Genomic DNA, 17603 nt, shown 5'->3' on the forward strand with positions numbered 1-17603 from the left:
TGCACTTTTTTGAACATGGGACAATTATGCGTAGAACGGCAGTAAAGGACGCAGCGAAAAGGCTGACAAAGTGTGAACAAGACGTAGGACAAAGTTTGAAACTGCGTCCAGCGCAGGTTGTGCGATCGTCTGCTTTTAGTTAGTCGGTATTACTAACTAGGAAATTTATTTTCCCTGAACAGAGAGTGGTCATCAAGGCTTGGCTGCGGCCACTGCCTTACAAAAGTGCCAACCTTTTCTACAAAATGGCCGTCATGACGGCATCGATGTGGTGAGCATCGGATTGATTGAGATCGGCCCTATTTTCTTTTTCCACATTACTTCAAGATTTTCAACAAAAATGGCGGCTGGAGGAGTACACCTTCTGCAGCAGTGGATCGAGCAGCGCTGGACGAGCGGTGCAGCAGGAGGATCGGCTGGAGAACCGGATGGAAGCCGGTGCGGTCCGTCCATTTCGGCGGGATGCTGGAATGATGGCAGGTCACGAAGACCGGGCCGTCTGAAGGAGTCTGCAGTTTGACCAACAGCAGGGGGATTACACACTATAACACTGACACATTTACATTCGATTAATAGTTAACTTTAGAATTAAAAATGCAATGCATTTCGACTGCTAACCAATGCAGCAAAATTAAGTCGTCCAAGAAGGAGCGCCATTAAATATTGGATCCAAACATGTAAAACTTTCTTTTTCATTTGATGGGTCAATAAATGCATACAACTTAGAACTAATCATTTTTTGTGCGTTGAAATTCTTTACTCTTCGGTTCTGGGTGGACGAGACGGGGAGAAGAACGAGAAAACTTTTCATCAGCGGACGCGAACCTCATCCAGATCGACTTCGTGGCGCGGGAAGCGGCATCTTCTAGTGAGTTGATCTGCTTTTGTCATTCAGGAACTCATGTATGTCTGGTTAGCTGGTGACAACCTTTTTAAGGGGTTACATACATGCACAGCAAAAAATCCGATGGTAAAATCGCATGCAAAAGCATGCACATCACCTTCGTCAAAATAAACACTTAATATTACACACTGCATGTACAGTTTTTGCAAACACAAAAAAAAAGTTGCAATCGACGGGATTTAAACCTAGCACCAACAGTAAGGACTGGCGCCTTAGCCCACTCGGCCATCAGACCGATGAAAAGCTGTAGGGATAAACGCATATATGAGTTTGACATTTCGGTCAAGTAGGTTTCCCATACTGATGGGCTACATATTTCGGGGTGTAAAATTACATAGAATTGCATGAAATAGTGCAATATTTATTTTACACCCAGGCTTTTTACACGCAGCTGGATTACTACATTTTTAGCTGTGCAAGCGCTCATATATGCGTTTATCCTTACAGATTTACATCGGTCTGATGGCCGAGTGGGCTGAGGCGCCAGTCCTTACTGTTGGTGCTGGATTTGAATCCCGTCGGTTGCAACTTTTTTTTGTGTTTGCAAAAATTGTACATGCAGTGTGTAATATTAAGTGTTGAATTTGACGAAGGTGATGTGCATGCTTTTGCAACGGCCAAACAACCAAGGCCGGGACCGACATTTTACTTCCTCATCCGATGGAAGGTTGGAGCAGATGGGAATCGAACCCAGAATCATCCGCCTACAAAGCGGACAGCGTAACCATTCGGCCACGCACTGCCACCCAAGTGGGAAACATGTGCACTAATTTAAAAAAAATTAATAATTGTGACTATTTTTGAAAAAGTTACCTAAAACTGGCTATAACTTGATTGCAAATTCGATTTTACATCGAAAAATTAAGTTGAAAAATTTTTTATACCAATACAAGCTAACCCCGACAAACTTCGTCTTGTCATGTTTTCACTTCTTGGCGTTTTTAGCCTCCTGTGATCAAAATTTGATTTTACGTAACTTTTCCCATACAATCTGCAGACCTTCCGGAATCGGTTCCAGAGTGGCCAAAGTTGTTACTTTTTGGCGTAAGAACCTTCCTTGGGCTTATACGAACCCAACGCAACAAAGACCACCTCGATCCGACGCTCCGTATTGAACTGATTCGCGTTCGAACAAAACCGTCGAAATTTTTTATATATATAGAAGATTTCGATTTTTTTCAAAAAATCGCTAATGATTCAAAAATTCATAACTCGGTCAAAGATTTTTTGCCCATTCTGGAAATTTCTGAAAAGTTGACATTTGTTTTTTTATTCAAATCAAGTTTTAGTGACAAAAAGTTAAATAAAATATGACCATTTATTTGCCGTGTATCATTTTTTTTAGTGTAGTCATTATCCATACCTACAACTTGGCCGAAGACACCAACTCGATCAAAAAGTCCTACAATCTTTTCAAGGATTTTTTGATTGAGATTTTTGAATTTTCATATATCATTTTTGTAGGGACAGCTGCCAAATTTGTATGGAAAATTATATGGACAAACTCACTCAAGATTGTTTTTTTAGGCATACCAAAGGCACCATAAAAGTTTCAGCCGGATTAAAAAATACAAATAAATCGAATGACCGAAATCTCAGCGAAGTGTTCAGTACTTAAAATTACGAAATTGCATTTGAGCAACTCTCTACGAAATCGGCCGATTTCGACCATTTTTATTTTTTGTATTTTTTGATTTGACTCAAACTCTGTGGGGGCCTTCCCTATGACCAAATAAGCTATTTTGCGTCATTGGTTCACCCATACAAGTCTCCATACAATTTTGGCTGCTGTCCATACAAAAATGGTATGTAAATATTCAAACAGCTGTAATTTTTGAGTGAATTTTCTGATCAATTTGGTGTCTTCGGCAAAGTTGTAGGTATTGTTGAGGACTTTTGAGAAAAAAATAGGTACACGGAAAAAAAATTGCAGATTTTTTTATCAACTTTTTTTTCACTAAAACTCAATTTCCCAAAATACGTATTTTTTGATTTTCGAGATTTTTTGATATGTTTCAGGGGACAAAAATCCGCAACTTTTGAGCCATAGAGAAACATGGTCAAAAAATCTGCCGCCGAGTTATGAATTTTTGAAAAAATAGTGATTTTTGGAAAAAATCGAAGTTTTATGCAAATTTTTAAATCTAGACTAGCATTTTAAATGGGCGTAATATTCAATGTTTGGCCCTTTTAAAATGTTAGTCTTGATTTAAAAAAATTCAAAATATTTTTTTCGAAAAGATCGGAAAATTTCACGAATGTTTCATGTATTAACATTGAAAATCGGACCATTAATTGCTGAGATATCGTCATTAGAAAATGGTGGGCTGTTTGGGTGAGACTTAGAAAACTTCAATTTTCGTGTTTCTTTTTCTTTAAGCCGCTGTATCTCAGCAACCAGAGGTCTAATCTTCTATGTCTCTTAGACAATTTTATAGCAAATTTTCTGAACTTTAAAAAAAAAATATTTTTAGAAATGGTCACTCATGGTCACTATTTTTAAAAATTCAAAAACTGCAAATATTTCGCTAAAATCAAACTTTCGGTGGCTATATCTTGAAAACGGAGCCCTAAATCAAAAAATCTGTAAAGTACTTTTCGATAGCAAATTCAATTTTGCATTAAAAAATAATGTCAAACTTGTTTTTGCATGAAACTTCGATTTTTTCCAAAAATCACTATTTTTTCAAAAATTCATAACTCGGCGGCAGATTTTTTGACCATGTTTCTCTATGGCTCAAAAGTTGCGGATTTTTGTCCCCTAAAACATATCAAAAAATCTCGAAAATAAAAAAATACGTATTTTGGGAAATTGAGTTTTAGTGAAAAAAAAGTTGATAAAAAATCTGCAATTTTTTTTTCCGTGTACCTATTTTTTTTCTCAAAAGTCCTCAACAATACCTACAACTTTGCCGAAGACACCAAATTGATCAGAAAATTCACTCAAAAATTACAGCTGTTTGAATATTTACATACCATTTTTGTATGGACAGCTGCCAAAATTGTATGGAGACTTGTATGGGTGAACCAAGGACGCAAAATAGCTTATTTGGTCATAGGGAAGGCCCCCACAAAGTTTGAGTCAAATAAAAAAATACAAATAAAATCCATTTCCGGTTTTGGTAGAGAATTGCTCATTTTGCATCATCTCTGTATAGTTACACAAAAAGTTTTTATAAAATTGTTCAATGTTCCGATATTATGACACAACAAATTTTATTTGCATTTTTTCTCCGCTTTTAAAAAATCTTCAAAACAGGAAGAAAAAGAAGAAAACAGATCAAAAACCAGATATTGTTAAGGAAAAAAAGTCAACAATGGGTTGTGTTTGTGTGTTTGAATCTAGTACCGAGATGATATTGAATTTTCTAAAATAAGTAGAATAAATTATAAACTGTGTATTTCTTATTGTTAAAAAAAAAATCTGAATACCAATCAGAAAACGACGTTAGTATAATAAACGCTTTTATCGCTTTTTAAATATTTTGATTTTTTTTAACATTATCATAACTGTAACTGTGCGTTTCTTTTTCATGCTTTTTGACTTTATTTTTTTTCAACAATTCAAAAAATTCAATAAACTTTTTTCATTTTTTTGGCCACATACGAGAAATTTCTATAAGGCAATACGGGTGTCAAAGTTTAAGATTTTCAAAATCATGCTCAAAAATTTAATTTTTCTGTGTGTGTGTGGTCCAATCCAATACCCGCTAACCGGTAGCGAAATTATGGGAAAGTATAATTTGTATCAGACTGTGTATATGCCGAATGCTGATACAACTTATCTCAGTCCCGGGTATTAGGTGGTGATAGCCCTCGCGCTGCTTCCAACGACCCGTTTCAGAATAACAGAGCTCCTTGCGGTCCAATTCCGAGGTCGCTGGGCATTGTTTGGCCCCGCCTAAACATAGAAGCAAGCATCTGAAGGAAACTCGATCTATATTTAGACTTCTAATCCCCTCAGGCAAATCAGGGATCAGCGCGTATTTAATAATATGAGAAGAAGAAATAACATGTTTCAACACTACGGATCAATTCACTGCTAGAGTGTAAACCTTCTGATGGCCGACTGCTTATCGTCCCAGACCACCACCAATCCAAAGGTGTGAGTTCGAATCCCACCTGATTCATTTTAGTTTTTATTCATATTCAAATTCCTGATTCCAAATTTCAAAGGTACCGACCGGGATTTGATCCCTGAACCTTCTGCTTGGGAGACAGAAGCCGTAACCATTAAGCCACGGAGCCGGTTGCTCAAAAATTTAATTTTTCTAGTTCAAAAATTGCAATTTTTACAGGGACCAATTCCAAAACACCAAATTTTACGGAATTTTACATGTAATAAACTAGAAAATCTACTGTAAATATAACAGGGAGATTTAAGTAAGGCTTAATTTTATATTATTCATCAATCTATCATATTTTTTTCACGGTTAATTTTGGAAACTCTAAAGTGGTAGAACGATCCAAAAATGTTTCTGAGCTTTATTTGTATCAATAAACTATGATACACATTTTGTTTGGTTTTAAAAATATTTTTGTATTTTTTTTACAAAATTGACCATACTTTGGAATTTTAAGGTACCTGAAGCCGGTTCCAAAGCGGCAAGATTGATCCAAAAATGGTTCTGAGGATCAAAAATGAACTTGGTTTGGAAAATCATGTATTTTGACTCCTATATTGCCTGGTCAAAAATAACTCTCTAATATTTTCGAAATTGACCGTATTCCTGTCCCTTGTACGTATACTTGTCCCAATGTGGCCAATTGGCAAAAAAAAATGTTTCTGGAGATCATGAATGAGTTTGATTTGGAAAATCATGAACTTTGATACCCGTATCCAGGTTTTTAAGCGAAGATGACGTTCGAATTGTGAACGTCCAAATTGTCAAAATCGCTCAGTAGCACCAACAAAAAGTATGGCTGTCATGACATGGCACACTTTTATCGTAATGTTGGTACCACACTGAGCAAAACTTACACAGCTCAACGAAGTGTTCTACACATGATTTGGCCCTGCTGTACAGAGCACTCAAATATTTGAATCAATCGCAAAACACTTGAAATTTCGGTGATTTGCCATGAAATAATGTCAATAGCCAAACATTTGAATTTTAAATGGTGTTGAAAAATAAAAGTACGTAGGTACAAGCGATTAACAGGTTCTCGCTTGCTAGTCGTGCACGCTACCACTGCGCCGGCCGGCCAGTTGAAGACGGGAGAGTTTTTTGTGCTATTGGTTCTTGCCTCGCTTCTAAAGGAGCGGTCGTGGCTGAATGGTTACGATGTTCGCTTTATAAGCGAATGGTTCTGGGTTCGATACCCATCTGCCCCCAACGAGAAAGTTCTGGACTCATTTGGAATTAATGAAAAAACTTCAGCTCACGGCGGGGTTCGATCCCCTGTCCTTAGGATTGGCAAGCAAAAATGCTTTCCACTTTACCGTGGAGCATTAGTAGCCTTAGTAGGACTTAGACTGATACACAGAAAAAAATCAATTCTCGTAATCGTGAATTAAGTTCACGAATGTGAGAACCACGAAGGAATTTATTCATGAGTATGGTGCATTTGCACCATAAACGTGAATATATTCCTTCGTGGTTCTCGCATTCGTGAATTTAATTCACGATTTCGAGAATTGGTTTTTTTCAGTGTATAGTTGAATCCAAGAAACGGACGAGAATAAAGTTGAATGCAAGTTGAATATCAGAACATACAAGAATGCATTGCATTGCATGCATGCAGGCGCATTTGAAATGAACCTACAATTACCTCGCTATAAATAGCCTGGGCGACTGCTAGAATTCATCCAATAAGAGATGAGAAGAATTGAAAGCATTCCCATTAGAAATGAGAACACACGAAGAATTCGAACAACAATGCCAACGGTCGTTACCACTCGCCTAGGGTGGCTCATCAGACCATTCACCTTCCCAAAAACCGTCCAACTCCAAGCGAAACTTACTTGAGGATACCGTGGAGATTTTCCCTTAATACTCTTAAAAAAGTGGAGCATCAACACTTCCCGTCTTCCAATTCCCTTTCCTTGTCCCTGGTGCGCGGTGGAGATGGGAGCGGCCGGCAATAGACGGCTGCCATGGTGGTGAGAATCTGGTTCAGGTGGAATCGGTTCTATTCCACGAGGTGGTCACTCCAAATATATTGCATTTATTTCATAAGTTAATCCGTATGTGCATCCATATTTACGTGCATACACCATTCCTCTATGAATTTTATTTCAGTGTTCACAGCTGTCATCGCAAACGCGCGCACTGTTTACAAACAACAACAAAAATCAATCTGTCTCTATTACATTTTCCGGCCGAGCGATTCGCTGGCACTCATCCGGCAATTTCATGGGCCAGCAGCTTCGTCGTAGTAAATCCGGATTTTCCATTGTTTTGTGTTGAATTTAGTGCGTGTTTGGTGCGCGTTTGGACGACGGAGCGGTGGTGGTGCTGGACTCCAAGCGGAAGGGCAAGCGCACCGTAATCAAGACTTTGACACGGCAGACGTACTTTTTGCCCGTGTTTGGCCTGGTTGATCCAGAGAAACTCAAGCCGGACGATTTGGTGGGCGTAAACAAGGACTCGTACCTCATCCTGGAGACACTTCCGGCCGACCGAGCAGTATTCGGACATTGGCGGGTTGGACAGGCAAATCCAGAAATTGATTGAGGCCGTCGTGCTGCCGACGACGCACACGGACAAGTTCAAGAACCTGAGAATTCATCCACCGAAGTCGACCTACCTGAAGCTGGCCGGCCAGTAGCTGGTGCAGATGTTTATCGGAGACGGTGCCAAGCTCGTCTGGGACGCGTCCGCACTGACCAAGGAAAAGTCGCCGGTGGTTTAATTTCTTTTTATTTGTGAAATCAGTTTTTTTGTATTGTTAGATATGATGAAAAAAAAAACGATATTGACCGCCCGCCCCTCCTCTCCCTTCTCCCCCCATGCGACAACTCGTTGGGTTGCGAACAGGTGCGCGTACTTTTTCAACTTGCTATTCGGCCCCACGATGAACGTAAAGATCCGTTCCTGCTTCAACCACTTTGTTATCTCTCGATCCCAGTTGTCCACCAAACTGCTCGGAGTCACGATCAGAACCCGCTTCACAACCGGCTGCCCGTAAGGTCCCTGATTCTTCAAGGTGTAGATCAACGCCAACGTCTGCAACGTCTTCCCCAGTCCCATCTCGTCGGCCAAAATCGCTCCCAACTGTTCCGAGTCTTCGCGTTTCATTCCAAAAACCCTTCCCGCTGGTGCGGCCGCAAATGCTTAGCCACGCAGTACGGAACGCAACCCTTTGTTATACTTCCACTGATCGAGCGAAGGCTCCCGCATCATCAACGGAACAAAGTCCTCCGCAATCGCTTCCTCCCCACAGTCCCAACCAGCTCGACACCCGTGTCGACACCACAATCGGACTCCCGGCGCACATCGACTCCGCCGGCGGCCTAAACCCTCCTCTCGCCTCGAATCGAACCCTCTTCACCGGCACATCATTCTCCTTGGCCACCTCCCCATCAATCCGCTCCACCAGTTCAACCTCCTTGCTCAACCGCGAACCCTCCTCCAGCTCCTCCCCCTTCACCAACCCGGAGCTCCCAATCACCTTGCCGTCCTCGTCGCCCAACGTGACGCTCTTCCCGCCCACGATGGTCAACGTTCCGTCGCCCTCGCACGTTTTGTGCTTTTTGGTCGTTATTTTGCCCCAGCACACTTGCGTCGTCGTTGTTTCTGCGGGGGTGTGCAACGCTGCCGGCTTTCTGACTGCGACGGCTCAGGCTTCCAACACGCGGGCATGGTTCTCCGAGCTGGTGAGCAGCTCCAGCATGCCCGGGTCCGGTTGGGCTTGCGGTAACGGCTGCGGTCGGATTGTGAGGGTGGTGGAAGTTCGGCCGGCAGGGACCGCTTCATCGACGGTCCTGCCGTCATCACCCGCATTTGCTTCTTAAGTAGAAGTGCTGACGTTTCTGGTCCCGCTGTCCCAATCTTCGTACACTGAGCAAAACTTACACAGCTCAACGAAGTGTTCTACACATGATCTGGCCCTGCTGTACAGAGCACTCAAATATCAATCGCAAAACACTTGAAATTTCGGTGATTGGCCATGAAATAATGTCAATAGCCAAACACTTGAATTTTAAATGGTGTTGAAAAAAAAGTACGTGCAAGCGATTTACAGGTTCTCGCTTGCTAGTCGTGCACGCTACCACTGCGCCGGCCGGCCAGTTGAAGACGGGAGTGTTTTTTGTGCTATTGGTTCTTGCCTCGCTTCTAGCCTTCGATGAAAGTCGCGCAAAAATCAATCAGTGAAACACATTAAATTCATGTGGATAATCACGTTGACTTTGAATAGTGCCTGTTTTGGGTAGATCTTAAAATCATTTTCAAGTGTTTTGCTCATTACTTTGAATAGTTCAAGAAGGTGGCCAATCACCGAAATTTCAAGTGTTTTGCGATTGATATTTGAGTGCTCTGTACAGCAGGGCCAGTGTTTGTGTTTGGGCACTTGAATAAAAAGTGTGGCATATTTTCAGTGCACTGCGTGATTTTGACATAACGGGCGTTCACCATTCGATCGCCATCTTCGCTTAAAATTCTGGATTGTTTGATCAAACATAATTCTTTGGTTTTACGAAATTGCTCCGGAATTTACCGAAGTTACCTGGAACCGGTTCAAACGTGGCCAATTGGGTCTAAAAAATGATTTTGTGGATCATGAGTGAGCTTTATTTGGAAAATCATGTACTTTGATACCCATATAGCATGATCAAAAATAATTCTTGATTTTTTGACGAAATTGACCGTACTCCAACATCCACCGCGGTACCTGGAACCGGTCCCAAATTGGCCATTTCGGTCAAAAATGGTTCTGTGGATCATGAGAGAGCTTGATTTGGAAAATCCTGTATGTTGACACCTAATTTGCCTGGTAAAAATAACTCTGTAATATTTTCGAAATTGACCGTAATCCGGAATCCAACGCCGTACCTGGAACCGGTCACAAATGGCCCAAAACGGTTCTGGGGATCATAAATGACATCATTATACTTAGAAATTAAATAAAAACAACCGAATACGGAGCTTTGAATCTAACTCAAAAATGGTTTTACAAGTGTGCAGTGGCAGATCTAAAATTATTTTTTTTCTTTGTTGATGTTTTCGCTCCACTTCTCCCACTTAATTCGCGCAAGGAGGACTTTTTTTTCGGCGCGGTTTCCAACTGAATGAGCATGAGCATGAGCATGAGCATGAGCATGGTTGACTGCCAATGAGCTGCTACTCTGTTATTGACGGATCAGCTGAAGTTACACAATGAACCAACAGATGAGTAGTGGGAGCTAATCATCCTCACTGTATAACCCCTGAAGATCTCTGCTTTTTGTCAATACCGGCGCCCCCCCAAGGAGATGCAGTTCAACAAAGGTAGGAATGTTAGTCCGATAGTTGAAGTTGCAGACTCATCAGACACAGAGTTTGTCGCTCTATACCTGTTGACACCGCGTGAGACCGTTGAATCCAAAGCATCTCCTTCAAGCATCACGGGAAGTGGGGGATTTTGTTAGTAGGGGAAGGAAAGGGAAGGTCTGGATTCATCTTGGTAGATGATATGACCAGAAAGTGAGAAGGACTTATCAATCGCGTATTTTTTACTTCTTACCGTCGGCGTGCCATCCGAGCAACGATGCTATGGGAAGGGCTTTCAAAACGAAATGAAATTTTTAGTCACGTATTATTCGTTATCATGTAAACTTCTTTACAACAAACTTCACCACGAATTTGCTCAGTTTGGACCGCGAACAACCAGCTCAACTATAGAAATTCAACACACACACGACGACACGAATCCTTCTTTCAATAAATTCAAGAATCTTCCACTACTTTCTCGCGAGTACTAATTTATTCCTCAAACGCGTATTTCCCGCCGGCGTGTTTTCTGAGCAACGATGCTTTGAGAAAGTCTTTCAAATGAAAATGCATGTTTTACTAACTATTCGACGACGAACCTTCCGAGCGGCGATGCTATGGAAAGGGATTGAACTTGAAACAATGTAGAATATAATATCACCATACATTTAATTAAATGTCTCGAAAATTTTCGCATAGAATACATTATTTCGTGTTTAAGAAACAAACGATTATTAAAGTTAGTACGAACACGACTCGAATTGTATCTAACAACTTAATCGATTCAAAAAACTTCTATCGTACGACGAACGAGAACAAATTTCACCGCGAGACTGTTCGTATTTTTTCAGTTAAGTCCAGTTTTTAAACAAGCGCGCGCGACCGAGAGAGCCTGACGATTGACTGGCCAACTCGAAGGCCCAAATCAACTGAAATCTTGTTTTATCGTTTCACTTCTCCTTCCCCCACAATGAAACTTCCAGAATTTTCCGGAATTATTTTTTTTCACACACGCGCGCGACTTGGAGAACTCGACGATCGACTGGCCAACTCGAAGGCCCCAAATCAACTGAAATCTTCTTTTATCGTTTCACTTCTCCTTCCCCCACAATGAAACTTCCAGAATTTTCCGGATTTTTTTTACAAACGCGCGCGACTTGGAGAACTCGACAATCGACTGGCCAACTCGAAGGCCCCAAATCAACTGAAATCTTCTTTTATCGTTTCACTTCTCCTTCCCCCACAATAAAACTTCCAGAATTTTCCGGAATTATTTTTTTTTTTCACACACGCGCGCGACTGGGAGAACTCGACGATCAACTGGCCAACTCGAAGGCCCCAAATCAACTGAAATCTTCTTTTATCGTATCACTTCTCCTTCCCCCACAATGAAACTTCCAGAATTTTCCGGAATTTTTTTTTTTTCACACAAGCGCGCGACTTGGAGAACTTGACGATCGACTGGCCAACTCGAAGGCCCCAAATCAACTATTTCGGCGCGGTTTCCAACTGAATGTGGTCTTAACTCATCCCTTTATCCTCCATCCGCTACCCGGAGGCACGAGCCGTAGGGCTGCCAAAGTCCTGACGACCCACAGGACCTGGGAAAACCAATCTTATCATCCCTAAGCGTAAAGACTTTAAGGCTAGCTTTCATCATCAAAGCCCACGGAAGAACCTCTATTGAACAAGTTTCAACAATATTTGTTCAAAAATCTTTTTATCTTTATAAACATTTTCGACAAAAAAAAAAACACTATTTCGGAACAAAACCGTAAAACAATCAAGATTGTCCTGTAACCGGTTTGACCTCCCGGGGGGAAACTTTGTGGTAATCAGATAGAGGACAACAAAAAACCCGCCTTTTGCCATTTGAAGCATCCAAATTTGTCCGCTACAGCCCGATTACGAGTGTAAATTAGGTATCTTTGGTATTAGTCTGGGTTTGTCATTTTCACTTTTCTTGCCGTGAATATCTGTGCCAAAAATGTTAAGAATGTATCGCTATACCTATTTGTTTTTCCTAATCATAACCTACAACTTTACCGAAGATACTGTAGTGAATGAGTGTGGCAGAGAAGAGATAGAATGAGAAGAGAGCATTCATGTAGCGCAGGCCTGCCCAACGTCCGGCCCGCGGGCCGGATCCGGCCCGTGAAGCCATTTCATCCGGCCCGCGACGGCTTTTCAAAAATGTTCTATGACCGGCCCTGTTCATGGACTGTTCATGAAATATTCAATAAATAAACTGAGTGTTTAAATAAAAACATAAGCTTGAGATTAAATATTCACGCAAGCAAAAATTTAACGAGAAAAATTTTGTTTTTTTATTTGTTTTTTTTTCTATAAATTGTTACTAATTTAACGTATTATTTGGATTTTGCCTTTGTATTTTCAAAGATTTTTGTTTCAAAATCTAACATTCTTCATGTTTGAATTTAATTCTTATCATTTCTATATTGATGACTTCAGAATTAATCAATTAACTGAAAAATGGTTAAAAAAATAACATTATCCATTTCGTGAGAATGTGAAATAAAACTGAAGGTTTTCTTTTTTTAGGAACTTGATTAAAATTGATTTTAAAATTCAAATATCGTTTTTTTCAGAACATCTTTTCAGTGATAAACTTGTGTTTGAAAAAAAAAACTTTTTAAAAGCAAATTATTAAGACCGAAGAAAAAATAGCTGCAAATATTTTTAAAATATTGAAATGTTAAAATGAGTCAATAAATCTGGGAGCATTAAATATATGACACGTTCTTCAGTATATTTTTCATAAACTTCGATAGTTTAAAGAAGTTCAATGAACTAAACATGAAAACTACTCAATATATATTTTTCTACACGTTTTAAAATATGTTTGTTTAAAATCTTTTAAAATGTTTTATAAAATATATTTCAATAAAGGTGAACAACAACGCAAAAACTTTTTTTTTGTTTCATTACGCTTGGATCCAAATTATTTGGATCCAAATTTCGTTCAGATAGTTTTTGTCAAGCCTCATTGATTTCTTTTATACATGGTTGTGTTGGCAATCAAGCTTTCAAAAAAAACTTGCAACGACCAGTTAAATTTGAATGTTTTTGCCTTTTTTATACTAATTTAAATTAATTATATCAAGGTATTGAATAGCAATCTACAAAACCAATAACAATAAATGAAAAAAAAAAAACTAAATGAAAATAAAAGAAATAAACACATTTTTCAATGTTTTGATTCTTATTTTCAACACTAGTTTATTCATTTGATTACATGAAAAGCACCTATAAGAATAATTTTATGAAAAAAATGTTTACTTTTTCAATTTTTTATCAAACATTGGTTCCGGCCCGTCACTGCTTCAGAAAAATCAGATCTGGCCCGCAGGGGCACCCCTGGTAGCGTAATGAGAGAGCAGGTCAGCCAAGAGAGAAGTTGAGAATGTGTGTGTGAGAAAACGAGAAATAAATCAGTCGTGTGTTTTGCTTGAGCTTGAAACGACGCGTTATTCATCCTTATCCGAAATATTCCAAAATTCAGTGAAAAATCGGGCTTCGTTCACGACAATGGCGCAGTAAAAGCTCCCGCCGCGGCCTTCGTAAAGTTTTTCTTTTGTTTGATGGAAATTGAGTGTTTTATTTGAATTACGGTGGTCGACTTGTGGAAATTAAATTTTCTATGGAGCTGCTTGCAACCGAATGTTAAGCAGCCAAGATGGCGTCGGCGTTTTCTTGCGGTGGCTGCGGAGCAGGGGGGTGACATCTATATTTCACTACAGGCAGCTCGACCGTAGCCAACACAAGCTGTCAACTTCGGCACCAGAACAAAAGGGAAATGTCAACTTCGGCTCCAGGACAAAAGAACAGCTCCAGAGTTTTTTTTGAAAAGGACCAATAAACCATTGTCTTTCATATGTTTATAGGACCTAATCAAAAAAAACTCGAGAGCTGTTCGTTACGGAACCAAAACAAAACAACTGCGCACTGTAAAAAAAAGTACAAAAACTGCAGGCATAAAATGGAAATAAAGTAATTATTGTTTTTATGTAAAATTTACCGCAATGTACGTTTAAAAGATAGTGTATGTTTGTGAGGTGATTTTTATCAATTTATTTGCAAAATAAACTACTAAAGTTGGGATTATTAAGCACACATCGGGCCGATGACCTCATTTAAAGTTGTACTTTTATCACATGAAACGTTTAACTTAACTACTGTGCAATTTGACTTTTAACAGCAGTAATTCTAATAACAAAAATTGAATTATTTAAAAAAAATGTTTTCACTGTGCGCATTTTGCCCCGTTATCAATCTCAATCACCCAAGATGGCGGTCTTTAGCATCCCCCTGGTAAACACGGACACCAACCCAGTCAAATCAACCCGAATTCTGAAACGGAATCTAATTAGAATCGTATACAAATTCCGTTTCAAACGCAACAACCGGTTCGAACACGGAACCGGTTGTTGCGTTTGAAACGGAATTTGTATACGATTCTAATTAGATTCCGTTTCAGAATTCGGATTGAGTTAACTGGGAAGTATTGACAGAATTGTCCCGCCAAGGTAAGACGTTCAAACTCCTGGTCGATGTAGGACCTACTCGTGTGCAAACCTTCATATGAAATACGCTCCATTATCGGACCGATGTCAAGCCGTTGTTGGACGAAAAATATTTGTTTTGTGGACCTTAGGCCGGATAGCAAATTTATGCAAAATCAATGTTATTTGAAGAATTCGTTTCTACTGCACAGCATATTTTTAGTATATTGTCAAAATTCAATAAATTATTTAGTACTTGCTAATGAAATTGTTAAACACTGTAAATGTTTGATGCTGAGTTACTATTGGACTGCTGCTGGTGATAATGCCGATGTAGTACAGGTGCATTCGGTGCTCCGGGTGAAAGTGATTGAAAAGTCCCCTGTGAGGGTAGAGCGTGGATGTTGAGTGTATCAGCTTGAGTCCCCTGCGAGGGTAGAGCGTGGATGATAAATATTTGAGCTTGAGTCCCCTGTGAGGGTAACGCGTGGATGATGAATCTTCGAGCTTGATTCCCCTGTGAGGGTAGAGCGTGGAAGATAAAATAAAATTGAGCTTGAGTCCTCTGTGAGGGTAGAGCGTGGATGTTGAGTGTATCAGCTTGAGTCCCCTGTGAGGGTAGAGCGTGGATGATGAATCTTCGAGCTTGAGTCCCCTGCGAGGGTAGAGCGTGGATGTTGAATGTATCAGCTTGAGTCCTCTGCGAGGGTAGAGCGTGGATGATGAATATTTGAGCTTGAGTCCCCTGCGAGGGTAGAGCGTGGATAATACATATTTGAGCTCCCCTGTGAGGGTAGAGCGTGGATGATGAATATTTGAGCTTGAGTCCCCTGCGAGGGTAGAGCGTGGATAATACATATTTGAGCTCCCCTGTGAGGGTAGAGCGTGGATGATGAATATTTGAGCTTGAGTCCCCTGCGAGGGTAGAGCCTAGAAGATGATATATATTTTTAGCTCGAGTCCCGTGTGAGGTAAGAGCGCGAAGGATGAATCTCTGAGCTTGAGGAGCTGCGAGGATAGAGCTTGAGTCCTCTGTGAGCGTATATGATGAATCATTGAGCTTGAGTACCCTATAGGGTAGCGCGTGGATGTTTGAGAACGGTAGGCTTATCACCTTCATGACCATCGTTCATGACTTAAATTCGAGTTCATGATTGGATTTCCGGGAAGATTTAGTAAAAGATAAATCATATCGATTTATTTAAGTTGGTAAAAGAATTTTCACATTTTCAATCTTTTAACGTGATGGTTTTAGAAATGATAGGCTCATAACCAACATAAATTAAATTTGAGCTCATGATTGGATTTCAGAGAAGATTTAGTGAAAGATAAATTTTATCGATTGTTGGAGAAGTTGGAAATAAAAATTTCAGATTTTCAATATTGTTGGAGTAATTAATTAAAATCGATAGGCTCATAACCTTCACGACCTACATTTGAGCTTATTTTTGTGTCCAAAATATTCAAAATAAATGGAAAATCGGGTGAAAGTCACGACATTGGTTGGAATTCGTGTATTGGTATATTATCGGTTGTTGAACAAGCTGGTAAAGGAATTGTTTAGATTTCCAATCTGTTGAAGTGATGATTTGAGGAACGATAGGCTACACGACTTTAACTTGAGTTAATGATTTGGTTCGGAGAAGATATAGAAATAGATAATTATAATCGATTGTTGGAAAAATAGGTGATTTTTTTTTTCGAAGTTCAATCTTTCGGAGTTCAGAATCGGTAGGTTTGGATTTTAGAAGATAAATTTTATCGATTGTTGGAGAAGTTGAGGAAAGAATTTTCTGATTTTTAATATTGTTTAGGTTATGGTTTAAGTATCGATAGGCTCATAACCTGCACGACTCAATTTAGAGCTTATTTTTGTGTTCGAAATATTCAAAATTCATGGAAAATCGGTCGAAAGTCACGACAATGACAGGAATTCGTATATTGGTGTATTATCGATTTTTGAACAAGCTGAAGTGAAGTGATGATTTAACAAACGATAGGCTTGTAACCAAAACGACTTAAATTTGGATTCATAATAGGGTCCTAAAGCCCTATGTAAATGTTTATGTACAACGGTAAAAACGGTAAAATTACAAGGCAACATTTTTGATAGATCAACTTTGGTCCCCTTGGAACGAGCTGTCAATGACCTTTTCTGTCAAGAAGGGCCGTGAAGTTATTTTTTTAATTGATTTAAAAATTAATTTTAAATCCTTCGCGATCGTACATAGGATCATTGTACTCAGAAAAATAAGCTTTATCGTTATGAACAATTATATCACAAATTTAAGCTTAATTTTAGGACCCAACTGGATTCAGGGAAGATATAGTAATAAATAAATAGAATCGATTGTTGGAAAGACTTTTTTTTTCAGATATTCAATCTTTGAGAAATGATTTATGGATAGACAGACAGGCTTAAATTCGAGCTCATGAGCGATGTTTGGGAGGTTGGATTTTATTTTCAGATTTTCAATATTGTTAAGGTGAAGCCGTTGATCATTTTCGAGAAAAATTGATCATCACTATAAAATATTCTGTATTAAATTCAATTTAACGAATTTCAGCACCAAAAGGAATCAGCATGTGCCGGGTGTTGTTCTTCAAGCCACTGAAAGAATTTTCGAGCTAATTCAATCACGTTTAAAAATTTATATAATTTTGTGGTACAATCATTGACGTCCTAGTTGGAAATCATTGATTAATGACGATTTCCATAACATTACAAGGAATGGGAAAATCGTTTCCAAAAGGAATCAGCAT

General features: G+C 39.4%; 1 pseudogene; it reads left to right on the forward strand.

The window, feature by feature from the left end:
* The first annotated feature begins 340 nt into the window (after positions 1-340).
* On the forward strand, positions 341-13798 carry LOC128093854 (uncharacterized; annotated as a pseudogene).
* Positions 13799-17603: the final 3805 nt, after the last annotated feature.

This window comes from Culex pipiens, chromosome 1 (assembly GCF_016801865.2).
Source record: "Culex pipiens pallens isolate TS chromosome 1, TS_CPP_V2, whole genome shotgun sequence".
In the NCBI taxonomy this organism is placed as follows: Eukaryota; Metazoa; Arthropoda; class Insecta; order Diptera; family Culicidae; genus Culex; species Culex pipiens.